The sequence below is a fragment of the Pteropus vampyrus genome, unplaced genomic scaffold (assembly GCF_000151845.1).
Source record: "Pteropus vampyrus isolate Shadow unplaced genomic scaffold, Pvam_2.0 Scaffold404, whole genome shotgun sequence".
In the NCBI taxonomy this organism is placed as follows: Eukaryota; Metazoa; Chordata; class Mammalia; order Chiroptera; family Pteropodidae; genus Pteropus; species Pteropus vampyrus.
Window position 1 is genome coordinate 2064412 of NW_011889185.1, and position 22113 is coordinate 2086524.

A 22113-nucleotide genomic window follows, 5' to 3' on the forward strand; every position below is an offset into this window, starting at 1 on the left:
TCCATTACAATGTTGAATAAAACCGGTGAGAGTGAACATCCTTCACTTATTCTCAGTTTTGGGGAGAAAGCATGCATTATGTATTTCACCATTAAGTATAATATTATCTATAGGTTTTTCATAGATGATATTCCTAGTTTCTTGAGAGTTTTTATAATAAATGAATATTGGATAGTGTCAAATACTTTTTCTGAATTTGAAACGATCATGTGATTTTTGTCCTTCATCTCATTAATATAATATATTCCATTAATTGACTTTCACATGTTAAACTATCCTTACATTCTTAGTATAAAAAGAATTATTTGATTATGACATGTAATTTTTATTACCTATTTCTGGATTTAGTTTACTTACACGTGTTAAGGATTTTTGAATTTATATTCATGAAGGATATTTGTAGTTTTCTTTTCATGTCATGTCTTTGTCTGGCATTGATATCAGGGTAATACTAGCTGCATAAAATGAGTTGGAATTTGTTTCTTCCTCTCCTACTTATTTGAAAAGGATTGGATTAGCTTCTTTAAATATTGAATTGAATTCACCAATGATGCCATCTTAGCCAAGGTTTTTATTTTATGGAAGATTTTTTATGACTAATTCTATTCCTTTAATTGTTATAGATGTAGTCATATTTTTAATTTCTTCTTGGGTAAGTTTAGGTAATTTTTGTCTTTCTAGGAATTTGTCCATTTCATCAAGGTGGTTGAATTTGCTGGGATACAGTTGTTCATAGTATTCTAATTTAGTACTTTTAATTTCTGTGAGTCCAATAATGATATCTTCTTTTCCATTTTTGAATTTAGTAATTTGTGTCTTCTTTCCTTTTCTTGGTCAGTCTAACTAAATTTTTGTCAGTTTTGTTGATTATTGCAAGAAACCAATTTTGGTGTCATTGATTTTCTCTATTTTTTGTTTTCTACTTCCTTGATTTTCATTTTGATCTTTGACATTTCTTCTGCTTGCTTTAGGTTTAGTTATCTTTTTTTTTCATTTATTAAGCTAGAAACTTAGGTTATTAATTTGACAACATTCTTTTTTTTTATGTAGGCATTGAAAGTTACACATTTCTCTAGAAATAGTGCTTTATCTGTATCATATAGTTTGATATATTGTTTTTTTCATTTTTCCCAGCTTTATGGAAATATAATAGACAATAAGTTGCTCATATTTACATTGTAGAATTCAATGAGATTTTTTCTTTTTTTTGAACCTGACTGTATCCTTTTCCCCTGACACACCCTTGAACTAAAAGAAGTATTATATAAAAGTAATTATAAAAAAGTAATATATTTTCATTAAAAATTCAAAAAGTATATGATGATTTATTTTCCAGAAATTTTCTACAAATTTATCAGTGTGTGTTCTGTGTGTGTGTGTGTGTGTGTAAATGGACTCATTTTATAAACTATCATGTATCTTTTTTGTTCACTTGCCCATCCTTATACTTAACTCACTCTATTTCTTAATTAAGCATTGCTAGTCTCCAATATAACTATGTTTTTTCTTAATTTATTTTTTTAGTTAAGTTTATTGGAGTAACATTGGTTAATACAATTATGTAATTTTCAGGTGTACATTTGACATCTATATATTCTAAGGCATTATCATTTGACATCCATATATTCTATTGTGTGTTCACCACCCAAAGTCCAGTTTCCTTCAGTTACCATATATTTGATCTCCTTTACCCACTTTACCCTCCCTGAAAACCCTATATTTGACTCCATTTACACTGTCTACCTACCCCTTTTCCCCCATCCCACTAGTAACTACTAGTCTATAGTCTTCTGTTAACGACTAGCCCATAGTCCATGTCTATGAGTCTCTGTTTGTTTGTCCTGCTCATTTGTTGCTTTTAGTTTTATATACCACATATAAGTGATATCATGTGATTTTCAACTTTTTCTCTCTGGCTTATTTTGCTTAGCATGATTATCATGAAGTCCATCCAGGTTGTCGCAAATAGCAGTATTTCATCTCTTCTTATGGCTAAGTAATATTCCATTGTATATATGTACCACAGCTTCTTTAGCCAATCATCTGTTGTAGGACACTTCGGTTGCTTCCATGACCTTGCCACTGTGAATAATGCTGCTATGAACTTCTGTGTGCAAATATCTTTTTGAATATGGGTTTTCAAGTCTTTGGGGTAAATAGCCAGTAGAGGGATTGCTGGATCATATGATAGATCAATTCTTAGTTTTTTGAGGAACTTCCATATTGTTTTCCATAGTAGCTGTACCAATTTGCAGTCCCACCAGCAGTGTATGAGAGTTCCTTTTTCTCCACATCCTCTCCAATATTTGTTATTACATGTTCTGTTGATTATAGCTATTCTAACAGGTGTGAGCTGGTATCTCATTGTACTTTTGATTTGCATTTCCCTAATAGCTAGTGATGTTGAGCATCTTTACATATATTTGTTGGCCATTTGTATGTCCTCTAGGGAGAAGTATTTGTTCAGGTCCTCTGCCCATTTTTTGATTGGATCGTTTTTTTTTTTTTGTTGCTGTTGTTATTGAGTCATATGAGTTCTTTGTATATTTTGGATATTAGGCCCTTATCAGAAGTGTTGCTTGCATATATATTTTCCCATTCAGATGGTTCTCTCTTTACCTTGTTGACGGTTTCTTTTGCTGAGCAGAAGCTTTTTAGTTTGATGTGGTCTCATTCATTTATTTTAGCTTTTACTTCCCTTGCTTTTATGGTCAAATTCATAAAATCCTCTTTAAGTCGAAGGTTCTTGAGTTTAGTTCCTATGTTTTTTTCTATGCATTTTACTGTTTCAGGTCTTATATTCAGGTCCTAATCCATTTTGAGTTAATTTTGGTGTGTGGTGATAGACAAAAATCTAATTTTATTCTTTTGCAGGTGGCTTTCCAGTTTACCCAGCACCATTTATTGAAGAGGCTTTCCTTTCTCCACTGTATGTTTTTGGCTTCCTTGTCAAAAATTATTTGCCCATACAAATATGGGTTTACTTCTGGACTCTCGATTCTGTTCCACTGGTCCGTGTGTCTGTTTTGCTGCCAATACCATGCCATTCTGATTACTGTCACTTTGTAGTATAATTTGAAGTCGAGCAGAGTGATGCCTCCAGTCTTGTTCTTTTTTCTCAGGATGGCTTTGGCAATTTGGGGTCTTTTGTGTTTCCATACAAATCTGATGATTTTTTGTTCTATTTCCTTAAAAAGGCCAGTGAGATTTTGATAGGAATTGCATTAAATCTGTATAATGCTTTAGGTAATATGGTCATTTAAGTATGTTGATTCTTCCAATCGAAGATCATGGAATAACTTTCCATTTTTTTTGTATATTCTTCAATTTCTTTTAACAGGTCTTACAGTTTTCTTTTATAGGTCCTTCACTTGTTTTGTTAAATTTATTCCTAGGTATTTTATTCTTTTTGTTGCAATTGCAAAAGGAATTAGTTTTTCTATTCATTTTTTGACACTCATTATTAGAGTATAAGAAAGCTATGGATTTTTGAATGTTGATTTTGTATCCAGAGATTTTACTGTATTTGCTTATTGTTTCTAGTAGTGTTCTTGTGGAGTCTTTAGGGTTTTCTATATAGAGAATCATGTCATCCACAAATAGTGACAGTTTGACTTCTTTGTTTCCTATTTGGATGTCTTTTATATCTTTCTCTTGTCTGATTGCACTTGTTAGGACTTCTAATGTTATAATACTGAATAACAGTGGTGATAGTGGACAGACTTGCCTTGTTCCTGATCTTACAGGGAGGGTTTTTAGTGTTCACCAGTAAATATAATGTTGGCTGAAGGTTTGTCATAGATGGCCTTTATTATATTAGATATTTTCCTTCGATACTGATTTTTTGAAGTGTTTTGATCATAAATGGATGCTATAGCTTGTCGAAGGCTTTTTCTGCATCTATTGATATGATCATATGATTCTTATTTTTTAATTTGTGGATATTGTGTATCACATTAATTAATTTGCGTATGTTGAACCATACCTGTGCCTCTGGGATGAAGCCCACTTGATTGTGGTGTATAATCTTTTTAATATGTTGCTGTATTTGGTTTGCTAGTATCTTATTTAGGAATTTTGCATCTGTGTTCGTGAGAGACATTGGTCTGTAGTTTTCTTTTTTGGTGTTATCTTTACCAGATTTTGGTATCAGAGTAATAGTGGCCTCATAAAATGTGTTCATAAGTAGTGCCTCCTCTTCAATTTTTTGGAAGAGTTTGAGGAGAATAGGTATTAAATCTTCTTTGAATGTTTGGTAGAATTCACTGGTGAAGCCATCTGGTCCCAGACTTTTACATTTTGGTAGGTTGTTGATGATTGTTTCAATTTCCATACTGCTGATCAGTTATTTAGATTTTCCAGTTCTTCTTGATTCAGTCTAGGAAGGTAGTATTTTTCTGAGTACTGGTCCATTTCTTCTAGGTTATTAAATTTGCTGTTATATACTTTTTCATACTATTCTTGTGTGATCCTTTGTATTTCTGTGATATCAGTGGTAATTTCCTCTCTTTCATTCCTGATTTTGCTTATTTGTGTCCTTTCTCTTTTTTTTAGTGAGTCTAGCCAGGGATTTGTCAATTTTATTACCCTCTCAAAGAACCAGCTCTTTGCTGCATTTATTTTCCCTATCATTTTTTTTTCAATTTCATTTATTTCTGCTCTAAATTTGATTATTTCTTTTCTTCTGCTGACTTTAGGCTTCATTTGTTTTTCCTTTTGAGTGTTTTTTTTTTTTTTTAAGATGAAGTGTTAGGTTGTTTATTTGGGCTCGTTCTTGTTTTTGGAGATAGGCCTGTAATGATATGAACTTTCCTCTTATGACTGTTTTTGCCATGTCCCAAAAGTTTAGATATTTTGTAATATCATTATCATTCATTTCTATGTATCTCTTGATCATTCTTGTTATCTCTTCCCTGACCCAGTTATTCTTCAGTATCATGTTGTTTAATCTCCATGTATTTTTGGTTCTTCCTGATTTCTTTCTGCAGTTAATCTCTAGTTTCAAAGCATTATTATCAGAGAATATGGTTGATATGTTTCACCCCTCTTATATTTGTTGAGGCTGTTTCTGTGTCCTAGTATGTGGTCAATTCTTGAGAGTGTTCCATGTGCACTAGAGAAGAATGTATAAGCAGCTGATTTGGGATGGAAGGCTCTGTATATGTCGATTATGTCCAGTTGGTGTAATGTGTCATTTAAGGATGTTATTTCCTTACTGATTTTCTGTTGAGACGATCTGTCCATATCCAACAGTGGGGTATTTAGGTCCCCTACTACGATAGTGTTCTGTTCTGTTTCTCCCTTTAGTTCTGTTAGTAATTGCTTTACATATTTTGGGGCTCTCTGATTGGGAGCATAGATATTACTAAGTGTTATGTCTTCTTGGTTCATAATTCCCTTTATCATGATGAAGCGTCCCTCGGTATCTCTCTTTATCTTTTTTATTTTGAACTATATTTCATCTGATATTAGTACCAGTACTCCCGCTTTTCTCTGAATGCCATTTGCTTGAAATGTTATTTTCCACCCTCTCACTCTTGAGTCTATATTTGTCTTTGGAGCTGAGATGTGTCTGCAGGAGGCAGCATATAGTTGGATTTTGTTTTTTGATCCATTCTGCAACTCTGTGCCTTATATTCGTGAGCTCAATGTAAATGGTTTACATTTAGGTTGGTTATTGAAATATGAGATCTTCTTATAGCCATTTTATTTTTTGCTTTCTGGTAGTGCGGTGTTTCCATTGTTTCCTTGTTTTTGTGCTTCTGTTTTCTTTATTTTGGTTGAGTTTTATGTGTTTTCCCTCTGTTCCTTCTTGTTTCATGTTATATACAATGGTTCTGAATCTTTGGCGTGCGGTTACCAGTATGAATATGTAAAGAATAGTTATATATATATATAAGCAGCTGATTTGGGATGGAAGGCTCTGTATATGTCGATTATGTCCAGTTGTATATATATAGTCGTCCATTTTCTTCCGCACATGCCTTATCTCCATTCTACTTTGCAAATTTGGATCTTTGCATCTTCCCCTTTTCAGTCATTGTTATCTCAATTTGTTCTTATGCATGCTGAACGTTCATTACTGTTTTGTTATAACAAATCTGTTCTTATTATTTAAACTTATAATGCCCTATTCTTAGTAAGGTTTGCACTCCTCTGCTTCTATTTGCCTGACAGTCACTTTACTCCTAATTATGGTGTGTGTGTGTGTGTGTGTGTGTGTGTGTGTGTGTGTGTGTGTGTTTTGTCATTTTGTTTTAGTTGAGCTCACCCCTTTCAGTTTTTCCTGTTGTGCAGGCCTCATAGTGGAGAATTCCCTGAATTTTTGTATGTCTGGAAAGGTCTTAATTTCTTCTTCCTATCTAAAGGAGAGCTTAGCTGGATACATTATCCTAGGCTGGTAGTTCCTTTCACTTAATAGTTTAAATATTTGATTCTATTCCTTTCTGGCTTGTAAGTTTTGTGCTGAGAAGTCCGAGGGTAATCTAATGGGTTTACCTTTATATGTTACCATTTTTTCTCCCTGGCTGCCTTGAGAATTCTATTTTTTTTTTCTGTCGTTGATTTTTGATAATTTAATACAATGTTTCTTGGTGAAGGCCTTTTGGGGTTGAGATAATTGGCTGTTCTGTTGACTTCTTGAATTCTAATCTCCAGCTCATTCTTTAGATTTGGGAAATTCTCATCAACTATTTGTCTGAAAATGCTTTCTAATCCCTGCTCCTTTTCCTTGCCTTCAATAATGCCCATTATTCTTATGTTTCCTCTCATTATGGTGTCAGCTAGTTCTTCTATTTCTCTTTCATTATTTTTCATTATTTGGTTTCTCTCTTCTTCCTTCTGATTTATTTCTAGATTTCTGTCTTTGATATCACTGATCCTTTCCATCATATAGTTGACTCTATTTCCCAGCTTGCTATTTCATTTTTCAGCTCTTGCAGTGTGTTCTTCATCTCCAGAAGTTCTATTTGGTTCTTTTTGAGGATTTCAATCTTCTTGCTCTGCTCATCTAGTTGTTTTTTAAATTCCTGAAATTGTTGATTTGAGTTGTTTTGAAACTCATTGAGTTTTTTCAGAAGTACCATCCTGAATTCTCTGTCATTTAAGTCATATTTCCATGTCCTTAAGCTTATTGTCTGGAGATTTTTCTCTTTTTTTTCTGAGATGCCTTGTCACCTTGGTTGTTCATGGTGTTTAATGGACTATTTCTCTGCCTAGGCATTAATGGAAGTGTATTCTACTGTTTTTCCAGAAAAAAGATTTATTATATAAAGGTCTCTCTTTAGCCTGTTGCAAAGAAGGTGCTCTTTTTATTTTGGTTTCCAGTAGGTGGCATCTAAGCCTCTTGAATCCCTGCTTTATATAAAGTCTTAATATCATCTTTTAAATTTTCTCGTAGATATTTAATCACTCTTGCTACCCTCAGTTTCAGTCTCTGTCAGTATCAGTGACAGTCTTGGCAGCATTTGCTCAGATTTTTCTGGGGCTCCGCAGTGATCGGTCTCGGAGTGTATGGGGGGAAGGGCACTCTGGGTTGGGGATTGGGGGTTGTGGCTCAGCTTCAGTTTTGCAACCTCAGCCAGCAAAAATCAGCTATTGTTCCTCTGCAATCCCATCCTGCTTCTCTGCTTTCTGTCATGATGACTGGGCCTTGCAGCCACAGCTATCCCAGGCAGCAATGTTCAGGGAACTTGCTGCAGGAACTCACCACTCCTTCTCCCCTCCCCGTCCTCCTTCAGGGAGCTCCAGTGGCTGCAGAGTGGCAGCTTCTTTATTACTCCTGGTTCGCTGCCCAACACCCAGGTTCTGACCTGTTGTAGCTCTTAAGCGCAGATCTCACGCTCAGATTTGCTTGTGTGCCATTTGGGTGTTTTTTGTTGAGTTTTAGATGTTCAGCTTATTGTTGTTTCAAGGAAGGAGATCTGGGGATGTCTTTCATTCTGCCATGTTTTCTCAATTCGTCAATGAGTTTTTTTTTCAATTATAGTTGGCATATAATAATGTACCAATGTCAGTTGTACAGTGATCAGTGATCCACATAACACTTAAAGCAACCACCCCACTAAATCTAGTACCCCTCTTCCCTGCTACATATTTATTACAACATTATTAACCATCTTCCCTATGCTACACTCTACATCTCCATGTTTATTCTGCAGTTATCCATTTGTACCTCTTAATCCCTTTGTCTTTTTTCATCGTTCCCCCAATCCCCCTCTTATCTAGTAGCACTCAAAGTATTCTCTGTATCTATGAGTTTATTTCTGCTTTTGTTGTTGTTTATTTTGTTTTTTAGATTCCACATATACGTGAAATTGTGTGAAATTTTCTTTATCCGATTTATTTCATTCAGCTTAATACCCTCTATGTCCATCAAGGCAATATCTTTTTCCATCCCCTTCCTTTTAATCTGTGTGTGTCATTTAATCTGAAGTGAGTCTCTTGTAGGCAGCATGTGTAGGGATCTTGTTTTCTTATCTATTCAGCCACCCTGTCTTTTGGTTGGAGCACTTAATTCTTTTCCATTCGATGCAGTCGTTGATAGATATGTAGTTATTTCCATTTTTTATTCATGATTTTGATACATATTTTGTTTTTTCTTAAAGATATTCCTCCAATATTTCCTGTATACTGGCTTGATGTTGATAAATTCTTTTAGTTACTTTTGTCTGGGATCTCTTAATCTGTCCTTCGACTCTGAATGAGAGCTTTTCTGGAAAAAGTATTCTCGGTGGTAGATCCTGGGTTTTCATCATTTTGAACATTTTCTACCAATTCCTTCTGTCCTGCAAAGTTTCTTTTGAGAAATCAGCTGCCAGTCTTATGGGTGCTCCCTTGTAGGTAACTAACTGCTTTTCTCTTGCTGCTTTTAAGATTCTCTCTTGTCTTTAACCTTTAGCATTTTAATTACGATGTGTCTTGGCGTGGGCCTCTTTGTGTTCCTATTTCTTGGGACTCTCGGAGCTTCCTGGGGTTGTATGTCTATTTCCTTTACCAGCTGAAGGAAGTTTTCTATCATTGTTTCTTCAAATAGCTTTTCAGTGTCTTGTTTTCCTTCAGGTACCCCTAAGACATGGATATTTTTACATTTAATAGCCTTCCATAGGCTTCTTAAATTATTATTATAGTCTTGGCTTCTTTTTTCTTGCCCTTCTGATTGAGTGTCCTTGGCTTCCCCATTCTTTATATCAGTGGTTCGATCCTCTTCTTTATCCACTCTGTTGATTTCCTTTAATATACGCTTCATCTTAGATAAGGTGTTCTTCATTTCTGACTGGTTCCCTTTTATAATTCCCACTTCCATTTTTATGTTTTTTTATCTTTTTGTTAAAGTTCTCATTGAATTCATCTATATTTCTCCTAAGTTCATTGAGCATCTTTATAACAAGTGTTTTGAACTCTGCATCTGTTAGATTACTTGATTCCATTATATCTATCTTTGTTCTGTTCTCTCATATGGTTTCTGCTTCTTTGTCTTCACATTTTGGCTACCTTTCTGTGTCTTTTCCAATGTACTAAACAAAGCTCCTAAGTTTCACAGTCTCATTAGTGTGGTTTTGTGTAGTAGGTGTCCAGTGGCACAGTCCTGAGAGAGTTTCAGCTGCAGACCACGTTTAGCTTTAGCCTGTGCCCCTCCAGGGCCACCTGTTGAGATTCAGCAAGCAATCCATAGATGCTGTGCTTACAGTTGCCTCAAGAAACCACACCAGAAACTGAGGCCAGCTGCCACCAGTGTGGGTTTTGGAGCTGGTCAGCAAGGAGCACCAGACTCGCGGAGGATAGAATTGGATGTGGCTTAGGAGGGGCCATGAGTTATGGACAGTGGAGTTTCAAGGAATCCTCTGGGCAGAGCAACCTCTGTTATCCAGTTTGATGACATCTCAGCTATGGTGGTGCTGTGTCCACACACTGGGGACAGGGAAGACTCAACAGAGGAACAATGGATACCACCAGGCACTTCTCTCTGGGAGTGAGCTTCCCCTCAGGCCTGCATTCCAACATCTAAGTGCCCCCTGTAAGTACTTATTGCCCCCAATTAGCTGTCCAGGTGCTGGTGCTCAGAGCGAGCAGGTCTATCACCACGAAAGTCCTCTTGCAGACTCGGCCACTTTAAGAAGCATCTGCAGCTGCCAGCTGCCGCTGCTGCAGCCTCTGTCCCTCTCAGCCACTTGGGAGTAGGTAGGCTGCGTCTTGTCCCCTCCTATCTTCTACCATGCAGGCTGATTAATTATTTCTCTCCCTAGTTGTAGTGCTTCTGTTTGTCTAGATCCCAGGTGACTTTCCTGGCCATTTGCTCTATGTTTCTGTCAGAACTTTGATTTGGTTGCAAGAGGGATGAACACAGCCTCTATCATCTATGCAATTTTTTTTTTGCCTCCATGATATATTGCTTTTGTTTCAATTCGGTTCCAAACATTTTCTAATTTCGCTTGCAATTTCTTCTATAGCATGTTGATTATTTAGAAGTGTATTGTTTAACTTAAAATTTTATTGATTTCTCAAATTTCTTTTCCTTGATTTATAATTTAATTTCATTGTGATTGAAGGACATAGTTTGTATGATTTTCATTTTTTTAAGTTTATTGAATCTTGTTTTATGATCTAGCATATGTTCTATTATCAAGAATTTTCCATATATACTTGAAAAGAATGTATATTCTGCTGTTGTTGGATGAGGTGTTGTATTGATGTCATTTAGGTCAAGTTGGTTGATAGTGCTGTCCAAGTCTTCTATATCTTTTCTGTTTTATGTCTATTTTATCCATTATTGAGAATGGGCTATACAAGTATTATTTATTGTTGAATTATCTGTGTGTCCCCTCAGTACTGTCAGTTTCTGCTTCATGTAGTTTGGAATTCTGTCGTTAGGCATGTATATATTTATAATTATTTATCTTCCTTATTAATTGACACTTATTATCATTTTTAAAATTTATTTTTTTACATAGTCACCGTGCTGTGCATTATGTCTCCGAGACTTATTTATCTTATAACTGGAATGATACTTTTATAATTATAAAATGTCCTTCTTCATTTGTAGTAATTTTTTTTTGTCTTAATCTCTATTTTGTCTGTTACTAGTATAGTGACTTTAATCTCTCTTATAGTTGTTATTTGCATGGTATATTTTCTCATACTTTAAAACTATTTGTATCTTTGAATCTAAATGTGTCTCTTGTATACAGTATATAGTTGGAACTTGTGTTATATCCAGTCTGACAATGTATACCTTTTGATTTGAGAATTTAATCCTCTTATTTTTAATTGAAATTTTGATTGAGATAATTGTATATTCACATGTAGGTCTAAGAAATAATACAGTGTGGTTCCTGGTACACATTGCAAAACTACAGTATAATATTACAAGCTGAATATTGACATTGATATGATTCACAGCTCTTATTCAGATTCCCCTAGTTCTATTTGTATTCCCGTGTGTGTGTGTGTGTGTGTGTGTGTGTGTGTGTGTGTGTGAAAGTGGAGGGGGTGGCTTTATTAAACCCTATGCAATTTTATCACCTGTCTAGGTTAGCTTATTCACCACCACAGTCAAGAATCCAAGCGTTTTAAACACCACAAGGATCCCTCATGTTGCCCTTTTGTAACCACCCTTAGTCCTCTGTCACCACCACCTTTGCCCCTCCATGACTCTTGGTAACTACTAATCTGACCTCTATTTCTAAAATTTTCTTATTTCAAAATGTAAATAAATGGAACCATGAATTATGTAATCCTTTGGGACTGGATATTTTTGCTGAAAAAAAAAATGCAACACTATGAATTTCCATGTCATCTTTGCATGTGAGCCATGCTAATATTCTCTGTCTCATTGCCATTTTGTGTATTTGTTGCCAAAGTGTGCACAGTGATTTATTTTTAGTATAGGTTTTAAAAGTGTTTGTATTATATCTCTAAATTATATATTTTTTTATTTTATTATTATTTTTTATGCATCATGTCTTTTTATTCCTCTATTCCTCCTTTACTACCTTTTTATAATAAATAAATTTTTTCTGGTGTACCATTTCAATTCCTTTGTTTTTTGTTTTTAATTTTACTTTTTGGAATGATTTTCTTAGTGGTTCTTCTGAAGAAATCATGGTATAGATCTTAACTAAAAACTGTCTATTTCAGATAATGCTGACTTAATTCCAATAAACTGTAGAAACTTTGCTCCAATATAGCTCTATTCCTTCCCCCTCTGTGATATTATTGTCATATATATTAATTCTTCATATGTTAAGTCCTCAAAGTATAGTTTTATAATTATTCTTTTATGCAACTGTCCATTAAATAAATTAAGAGAAGAGGGAAGAACTATCTCTTTTATTTAAACACGTAATTACCTTTACTCATGCTCTTTATTTCTTTGTGTGGATTTGAATTACTGTCCAGTGCCATTTCCTTTCAGCCTGAAGAACTTGTTTTAATGTTCTTTGTAAAGCAGATCATATTTATCTGGGAATATCTTTATTTTGCCTTCATTTTTGAAATTTAGTTCTACCATACGAGGGATTTTTGATTGAGTGTTTTTTTTCCCCATTACTCTTAATATGTCATCACACTGCTTTCTGTATCTCCACCATTTCTGATGAAGAATCAGCTGTTAAACTATCAAGTACCCCTCCCCATTGTATGTGAATTGTTTTTCTCTTGCTACTTTCAAGATTTTTTTTTCTCTTTTTTGCCTTTCAACACTTTGACTGTGATGTATCTCAGTGTAGATTTCTTTGTGTTTTTTTTTCTACTTTGAGTCTACTGAACTTCTTGGATGTGTAAATTAATGTTTTCTGATCAATTTGGGGAAGTTTTTGGCTATTATCTCTTCGACTATTTTTTCTGCCCCTTTCTCTTTCTCTTCTTCTCAGACTCCAAGTATTCATATGTTGGTACGCTTAATGGTGTCATAGATTTCTCAGGTTCTGCTAATATTTCTTTATTATGTTTTCTTTCTGTTCTTTGGATTAGACAATTTCTATTGTTTTATCTTCGAGTTTTCTGATTATTTTTTTTTGCCAGCTTAAATCTGTTGTTGAGCCACTGTAGTGAAATTTTTCATTTCAGTTATTGTACTTTTTAACTCCTGAATTTCAAAATGATGTTTTAAAAATTATTCTTCTTTACTGATAGTCTTTATTTGATGTCGTTATTATCATATATTTTTTTAGTTCTTTAAACATAATTTCTTTTAGTTCTCTGAACATATTTATAATACCTGCTTTGAAGTATTTGTCTGGCAAATCCATCACCTGGTGCTTTTCAGAGACAGTTTCTATTGCCTGCATTTTTTTTCTTGTGTATGGGTCTCACTGTCCTGTTTTTTGTTTTTGTTTTTTTTTTTTTATGTCTCATAACTTTTTGGAAAAACTGAACATTTCGATAATATATTATAGAACCTCTGGATTTTGATTTTTCTCTCCCCTGCATTTGTTGTTGCTATTTTTGTTTCTTGTTTATTTAGTGACTTGCCTGGACTAACTGTATATTTCTCTTTCCCTATATTGTGCAACCACTGATGTCTCTACTCACTTTTTAAAAAAACTTTCTTTATTGAGGTATAATTAAAATATAAAATTATATTAGTTACAGGTGTACCACTTTATGATTTGATATTTGTACATATTGCAGAATGATCACCACAATTGGTCTAGTTAATATCCATCAAAATATATAGTCACAAAAAAACCTTTTTTCTTGTGATAAGAGCTTCTGAGATTTACTCTCTTAGCAACTTTCAAATATGCAATACAGTATTATTAACTAAAGTCACCATGCTGTACATTACATCCCCATGACATTTATTTTATAATTTGAAGTCTGTACCTTTGACCCCCCCTTCACCCACTTTTCCCACCCGCCACCCACTGCCTCTGTCAACCACCAATCCTTTCTCTGTATATATAAGCTCAGTTTTTTTGAGAGGGTTTCACATATAAGTGTGATTATACGATATTTGTCTCTCTGTCATACAGATTTCTCTTAACATAATGCCCTCAAATTCCATCCATATTGTCACAAATGGTGATATCTCATTCTTTTTTATGGCCAAATATTTCATTACATATATAACGTCTTTATCTACTCATCAATCGATTAACACTTAGGTTTTTTCCATATCTTGGCTATTGCGAATAATGCTACAATGAACATGGGAGTGCATATGTCTTTTTGAATTAGTGTTTTTTATTTATTTTTTGATAAATAACCACCCCACACACTCATTAAAAATAATTATTGGTATTATTATTAAGACCGGCTTTCTGGGGTCACTCTTTGGTCAGCATAGCTTAGTGATTAACCAAAGATACATCAAAGGTTGTGTTTAAATGTTTTGAACCAGTAGGCTTATCCTTTGCCAATGGATTTGTGTGTTTGGGAAATGACATTCAAAGTTTAGGCAGTTGACAAGTCCTTCACAGCTTTTACTTTCTGTGCTTGCGAAGTTTCACATTTATCCAGGGCCAAGTAGCTCACTAAAGTTTTCTCCAGTCTCATCTGAGTGTAAGCACAGCCCTGTGTACACATATAGCTTTTCCGATCCCTAAGCTTATGAAGGCTGACTTTGGCTGTCTTGATCCCCGAATCTCACTTGTACATTTCTAGCCTGTCTTCTGTTATGCCTAACTAGTATGGTAACCTCAGACTAGCTTCAATTTTGATTGTCTTTGATTATTTGCCACCAAGATTCTCATTGTGTTGTCATTCCCTCGGGTATGGGTTTTCCCATGCTTGCTTCAAATCATGTCAGCCCCTCTCATGCTCATGCCCTACCTTGCACTGGTAGAACTACCTGTATCTTGAAGCTGGGGTCTAGGGCATCAACAGCCTTAGGCAAAAACAGAGTAAACTTTCCCTGTTCTCACTAAGATTCAAAAGTTTTTCTTGAATAACTGCTAATCGGTTTTTTTTTTTTTTTTTTGCTTTTGGTTAATTTTCAGCTCCCGACAATTTTGTCCAGTTTTATCATTGCTTTTTGGGAAAAGGATTTACCAAGCTCCTTGCTCAGCTATTCTGGAATTCCTATCCCAGCAATAGCCTTTTTTAGTTGTGTTTGTCACAGACAACACCCAAAGTGGAAGACTTCTCAGTATGTAGCAGATTCATATCCAGAGTACAGGCATACCTAGGAGATATTATGAGTTTGGTTCCATACCACTGTAATAAAGCAAATATCACAGTAAAGTGAGTCACACAAATATTTTGGTTTCCCAGTGCATATAAAAGTTATGTTTATATAGTACTGTAGTATATTACATGTACAATAGCATTATGTCTAAAAAATTGTACACATCTTAGTTAAAAAATACTTTTTTGCCAACCATTATCTAAATTTAAGGGAGTTGTAATCTTTTTGTTGGTGGACAGTCCTGCCTTGATGTTGATGGCTGCTGACTGATCAGGATGGTGGTTGCTAAAGGTTGGGGTGGCTGTGGCGATTTCTTAAAATAAGACAAGAATGAAGTTTGCTGCATTGATTGACTCTTCTTTTCATGAGTGATTTCTCTATAGCATGAAATGCTGTTTGATAACATTTTACCAACACTTCTTTCAAAATTGGAGTCAATACTCTCAAATTCCACCACTATTTTATCAACTAAGTTTATGTAATATTCTAAATCCTTTGTTGCCATTTCAACAATCTTCATAGCATCTTCACCAGGAATAGGTTCCATCTCAAGAAACCACTTTCTTTTCTCATCTATCAGAAGTAACTCTTCATTTGTTAAAGTTTTATGAGATTGCAGCAATTTACTCACATCTTCAGGTTCCAATTCTAATTCTAGTTTTCTTGCTATTTTTACCACATCTACAGTTACTTCCTCCACAACTTGGCTAGCCGTTTGATGCAAGAGACCTAGCATTTGGCCTGTCTCGGCTTTTGACATGACTTCCTCACTCAGTTTAATCATTTCTAGCTTTTGATCCAAAGTGAGAGACTTGAACAGTTAGAGGCCATTATAGGATTATTAATTGGCCTTATTCCATTATTGTTGCATTTCAGGGAATAGAGAGGCCCAAGGAGAGGAAGAGAGATGGGGGAATGCCCGGTCGGTATAGGAGTCAGAACACACACAATGTTTATTGATTAAGTTCTCTGTCTTATATGGGTATGATTCATGTTGTCCCAAAATGATTATAATAGTAACATAAAAAACACTAATCATGGATCACCGTAACAATTATAATAATAATGAGAAAGTTTTAAATATTGTGATAATCACCAAAATGTAACACAGAGATACTAAGTGAGCAAATGCTGTTGGAAAATGGTATCAACGGACTTGCTCAAGGCAGGGTTGACACAAAACTTAAATTTATAAAAAATTATGCAATATTTGTGAAGTAAAATAAAGTGAAGTACAATAAAATGAGATATGCCTATTGTTTCTGCATATCTTGGGTGGGGCAAGTATAAAGCAAATTCCATTGATATGTCTCCTTAATATCTCATCAGCTTTCAAAAGGAGACTTACAGAGGGAATGAGCATCCTGTTTTGAGAGAGAGGATGAGCAACCAAAGCCCCAGAAGTTTGTCACTCTATGTGACAGTGGATATGAAGGCTGGTATGGATGGTGCCTTCATCCACACATTTGAGAAATAGTCTTCAAGGTGGAGTATCGAGAAAGAGAAGGGATGTTTTCCTTCATAGGATGTTAATTGTGGAAAATGAGAGGATGGAAAATCACCTGTGGAAGAAACTCTCAAGTTAAAAAAAATTACTAAGGGATATGTTTCTCTTCCTCTTTATATATACATATAAATTGTTCTCTGTCTGTTTGTCCATGGTCAGACTCAGTGGTCTATCTGCACCTGGCTGTCAACATACTCATGAGGTTGGACATCCTTCATAGTTGGAGGGATAATGGCTCTTGTAGTGTTGTTGGGTCTCTGCGTGTCTGTGTGTGTGCCATAAGAAACCCCTTCCCACACAAAGCTTTTTGAGGTACCAGACTACTACATCTTTAGCATGTATTTTCAATTAATCAATGACTTTTGTATGGGATATTTTAAGTTATTATTTTTATATCAGTCTTAATTAATAGATTATAATGTTAATGAAGGTTTTTTTTCAGATGTTGTTTCTACTTTTATGTACTATATTTTGCTTATTTTACTAATTACCTATGCAATAGCACAATGTCTAAATTGGTCTAAAGGCATCGTTCTAAATTTAAAAGCAACGATGAAAAGCAGTAATCCTCATAAGTGTGTGTCTTATGAATGAGAGTGAGCACTTAACCAATTACTATGTAGGAACTGCATGCTGATTACAGAACAAATGTCTGAAGGGGGCAGCAACCTGCATAACCCTATTTTGAAAAAGTAGATCTGTTTTTATTTTATCTTTTTCAGTTTTAGCTGGTGTTTTAAAGAGCAATGTGATTTTGCAGCTTTGGGAAGCACTCATCTATTTTAGGCAATTGTCAGAACCAAGAACTGGAGAAATTCAAGAAGAGGGCTCCAGCACTTTGTTCTAAAAAATATTGCAGAAGCAGAGAGTCTTCAGTTTTAATGGCCAAGTTATGTCCATTTTGTGAGCAAATGTCATACTGAAACACAGAAATATAGCTTAGAGAATAGATTCAGAGGACAAATAGTGTGGAGGTACAAGCAGCTATAACTTAGTGCTTTAGTCATCTTTAATGGAAATGGAGCGTCTAGCCAAGCTTAATATATAATGTATCATAAAACACTTGTCTATCAGTCTCCCAGGTACAATAAATAGGGAAAACACAGACATCAAAGAAAGGCTATGGTAGGCTTTGCAGAGGAGCTCAAATTACTTGGCTTGTTGTGGGGGGTTGAAGGCTGTGGAAGAGAAATGATGTAATATATATTTTCAGTGTTTCTAAGAAGTGATGGTCTCTAGCCCTCTTCTAGTGGGCAGTGGGAGAAGCAAAAGGACAGGGAGAAGCTGGGTTTATAGATCTACATGGGAAAAATTAAGTTTGGTTCCAGTTTTACAGATGATTAAGCTCTTTCTTTTCTATCTGGAGGGTGGTATAGCAGGGGAGAGATAGAATTCATCTAGCTGGTGGCATTTCACAAGATGTCCACCACTTTTGCACTTTGCTGTTGCCTCATCCTTTTCCCATGGTGAAGCAGTCACCCAGTGTACCCTAGTAAAGATGGCTATCTCTGTCTCCATGCTCAAGAACCTCAGTTACTCTCTTTCTCTCAGGGTTCCCTCAGTCATGGTCTATACTTCCTGCTATTCCAGCATGTTCTGCCCCTTAGCTAAATAATCCTGCTTGGTTGATTCTTATCCTTTCCTATTACTGAGCATACTCTTTTGAGTGCTAGTTCCACCTATGAGCTGAAAGACCTAGGGAGTAAGCCCCGAGACTCTCAGTTTCCTAATCTGTATAATGGGAAGAATAAGTTATCCCTTTGGGACTCAAATACAGGTCTACTGACTTCAATTCTGAAGCATGTTCTGTGACTCACCACAGGATCCCTACACTCAAATTCCGTCCATTTTGTGAGTAAATGTTCTTCTAAACTGTGCCCTGCCTCTTTCTAGAAAGCCCACTGAAATAGTTGTCTACATTAAGTCCTTTCAAAATAGATTGACATGACTCCATTCATTCCATGTATGCTCAGAATTCTCTATACTTCTGGATCTTTTTATCATTCTACCTCTCCTGTGTTTCAGCACACAGTAAAGCATATGCTCAAGCATACACATGTACACACACAGCATGCATGTTCACATTCACGCTCATATGTAGCACCACGGAGCTCTGAGAGAGTGGCTCTTTATGTGACATGATTTGAGGTTTTACAGACCAGAGTCTGCCCTAAAGTGTGAGGAAAACAGCCCTTTATCTAACTTTAACAGACTCATTCTTTTTATTTATTTATTTATTTATGTATTTATTTTTTGATTCATGATTTTTTCCCATATATGTTCTGCTAGGAACTACTGAATTATCTCCTCATATTTAGTGTGCGTGGGTAGAGGTGAGGTACCTAGAGACTGGGAATGAGCTGCTGTCAGAGAGGTGGATGAGCACCTAAGTCTAAACTGACTCATGTGCCAGTGTTTCTCAGGATCATCCCAGTCCACACAGCTATGTCTGGTTTTTTGATGTTGCTATCACTTAAGAATATTTAAGCATATTCAGAATTGCCCAGTTTCTCAATGATTTTAAAACCTCTTTCAGGATCTAAGCCCTCACTTTCTGCTTTTGCTGTGTCTTCTAATATTGTCTCCAGGGATCTTTCTTTGGTAGAATGGCTTTAACTTTGATCCAGTGAAAGAGATACATTTTATATTTCAACCCAGTACATACATGCATGTGTACAAATATATAAGTGACTGAAACAAGGCTTTTTCAAAACTATACTAACCCTTCCTATATGCTAAGTCAAATGCACTTTGAACTATTCTGTTCTGTTCTATCCCATTTTAAAATGATGCCTTTGACCCACAGTGGCAAAATTATTTACCAAACCGATTTCCTCTTCTGGGCACACATCTAATCTATATTTCCCAGCCTCCCTTATGGTTTGATGTGGCCAAGGCACTGAGTTTTAGCTAATAGAATGTGGTCAAGAGTGATGTGTACGTTTTTCAGGTCTGACCTATAAAAATCTTCCATGTGGGATCCACTAAGTCTTTTCCCAACCCATTGGCTTGATGCAGATAAACATGACAATCTTGGAAGCCATGAGTTTAAGATGGTAGTGCTTCAAGACAGTAGTGAGCCTGAGTCCCAGCTCCTGAGTCTCTGGCTAGAATACCTACTTTGGACTTTTGTGAGGGACAAATAAGTTTCTATTGTTTTGAACCACTATACGTTTTGGGTCTGTTTATCATAGCAGCTATTGTTATCCTAACTAATATACTCCCCATACACTCATTAGTTTACTCTGTTTTTATTTTTATTTTTTATATTTATTTAATATTTTTTATGGTGACATTGGTTAACAAAATCAAATAAGTTTCAGCTGTACACTTTAACAGTAAGGCATAAATATATTTACACTGTGTGTTCACCTCTCATAGTTAGATTTCTTTCTGTCACCACATATTTGACCCCCTTTACCTCTTTTACCACCCCTCCCCTATTCTCCCCTACCCTCTGGTAACCACTAGTCTATTGTCCATGTCCATGAGTCTGTTTGTCCTGTTCACTTGTTGTTTTTAGGTTTATATCCCACATATAAGTGATATCATGTGATTTTCAACTTTTTCTGTCTGGGTTATTTCACTTCGCATGTTTATCTCGAGGATCATCCATGTTGTCAAAAATGGCAGTATTTCATTTCTTCTTCTGGTTGAGTAATATTCCATTGTATATATGTACACAGCTTTTTTTTAGCTAATCATCTATTTTAGGACACTTCAGTTGCTTCCATGTCCTAGACATGGTCAATAATACTGCTATGAACATCGGCGTGCAAATATATTTTTTTCAGATATGAGTTTTCAATTATTTGGAGTAAATACCCAGTAGAGGGATTGCTGGATCATATGGTAGATCAATTCTTAGTGTTTTTGAGGAATCTCCATACTGTTTTCCATAGCGGCTGTACCAATTTGCAGTCTCACCAACAGTATATGAGGGTTCCTTTCTCTCTGCATCCTCTCCAATATTTGTTATTACTTGTCCTATTGATTACAGCTATTCTAACAGGTGTGAAGTTGTATCTCATTATGGTTTTGATTTGCATTTTCCTAGTAGCTAGCGATGTTGAGCATCTTTTCAAATATTTGTTGGCCATTTATATGTCCTCTAGGGAGAAGTGTTTGTTCAGGCCCTCTGCCCATTTTTTTTTTGTTTGGATCATTTTTGTTGTTGTTGTTGAGTTGTACAAGTTCTTTGTATATTTTGGTAATTAGGCCCTTATCAGAGACGTTGCTTGCAAATATATTTTCCCATTTGGATGGTTGTCTCTCTACCTTGTTGACGGTTTCTTTCGCTGTGCAGAAGCTTTTAAGTTTGATGTAATCCCATTCATTTATTTTAGCTTTTACTTCCCTTGCCTTTGAGAGCAAATTCATAAAATCCTCTTTTAAGTCCAAGGTTCTTGAGTTTAGTTCCTATGTTTTCTTCTATGTATTTTATTGTTTCGGGTCCTATATTCAGGCAGTTGTCTCTCTTCTTAGCAACTACGTATATCATCCTTTTTAATTTAAAGTTTTTTAAGTATAAACATTCTACACCACCCAACACCTCTCTTCGATTCCATTTAATCCATCAGACCCACAACCAGCACTTTGTTTTCATTTTTATTTATTTATTTATTTACTTACTTACTTATTTATTTATTTATTAAGTTTATTGGGGTAACATTGGTTAATACAATTATATAATTTTCAGGTGTACATTATAATTTGACATCTATATATTCTATTGTGTGATTACCACCCAGAGTCCAGTTTCCTTCAGCTCCCCTGCTATGAGGGATACTAATAATACCTGATCTCTGTAAGCTCTAAAATTTCTAATGCGCAACCAGGGTTGAGAACCATCCTGAGAGCCTGCAGCCAGATCAGTGCTTCTTGAACTATCTGTGCATATCAGTCACCAGGGGATCTTGTTAAAATGTAGATTTTGTTTCACAAGGTCTAGGCTTGGCCTGAAGTTATGCACTTCTAAAATGCTCCCTGGTGATGTCTTTGCCACTGGACTACACTTGGGGAGCAAGGAACCAGGTGACCTGGTCAGATTGCTCTTTACCATTAATGCTTCATGCTCTCATCTGGAAGAATAAGAGGAATTAGGAATCATTTTCTGCCTTTTATATTCATTAAGTGATCTGACTCTATTCCACAAATCAGGCGTCATGAATATTAACAACCACCTCCAGACAAGGTTGGCCACTTTTGCCAGACTCTGCCAGACTCTAACTCTTAATTGCTTGGTACTCAGGTTACATGGTAATAATTTCAAGATTCTTCGTTTAGCTGGAATTCATTTTTTTAAATATAATCATCCCTAAACATTTCTGAAATTTTCCCTGCCAAATAACCATTTGCATTGAATATTTAATGTCATACTTTTATTGAAGAAATCATACAATATTGGCACTGGAAGGGATTTTAGAACCCAACTCACCTGCCGCCCTGCATTTGAAGAGATTGGAGAAACTGCAGACTC

At 35.4% G+C, this 22113-nt stretch overlaps 1 non-coding gene across 1 annotated transcript; it reads right to left on the reverse strand.

The window, feature by feature from the left end:
* Positions 1 to 11758: 11758 nt before the first annotated feature.
* On the reverse strand, positions 11759 to 11866 carry LOC111731878. The gene has a single exon (XR_002777356.1). It is a non-coding gene; the product is annotated as a U6 spliceosomal RNA (small nuclear RNA).
* Positions 11867 to 22113: the final 10247 nt, after the last annotated feature.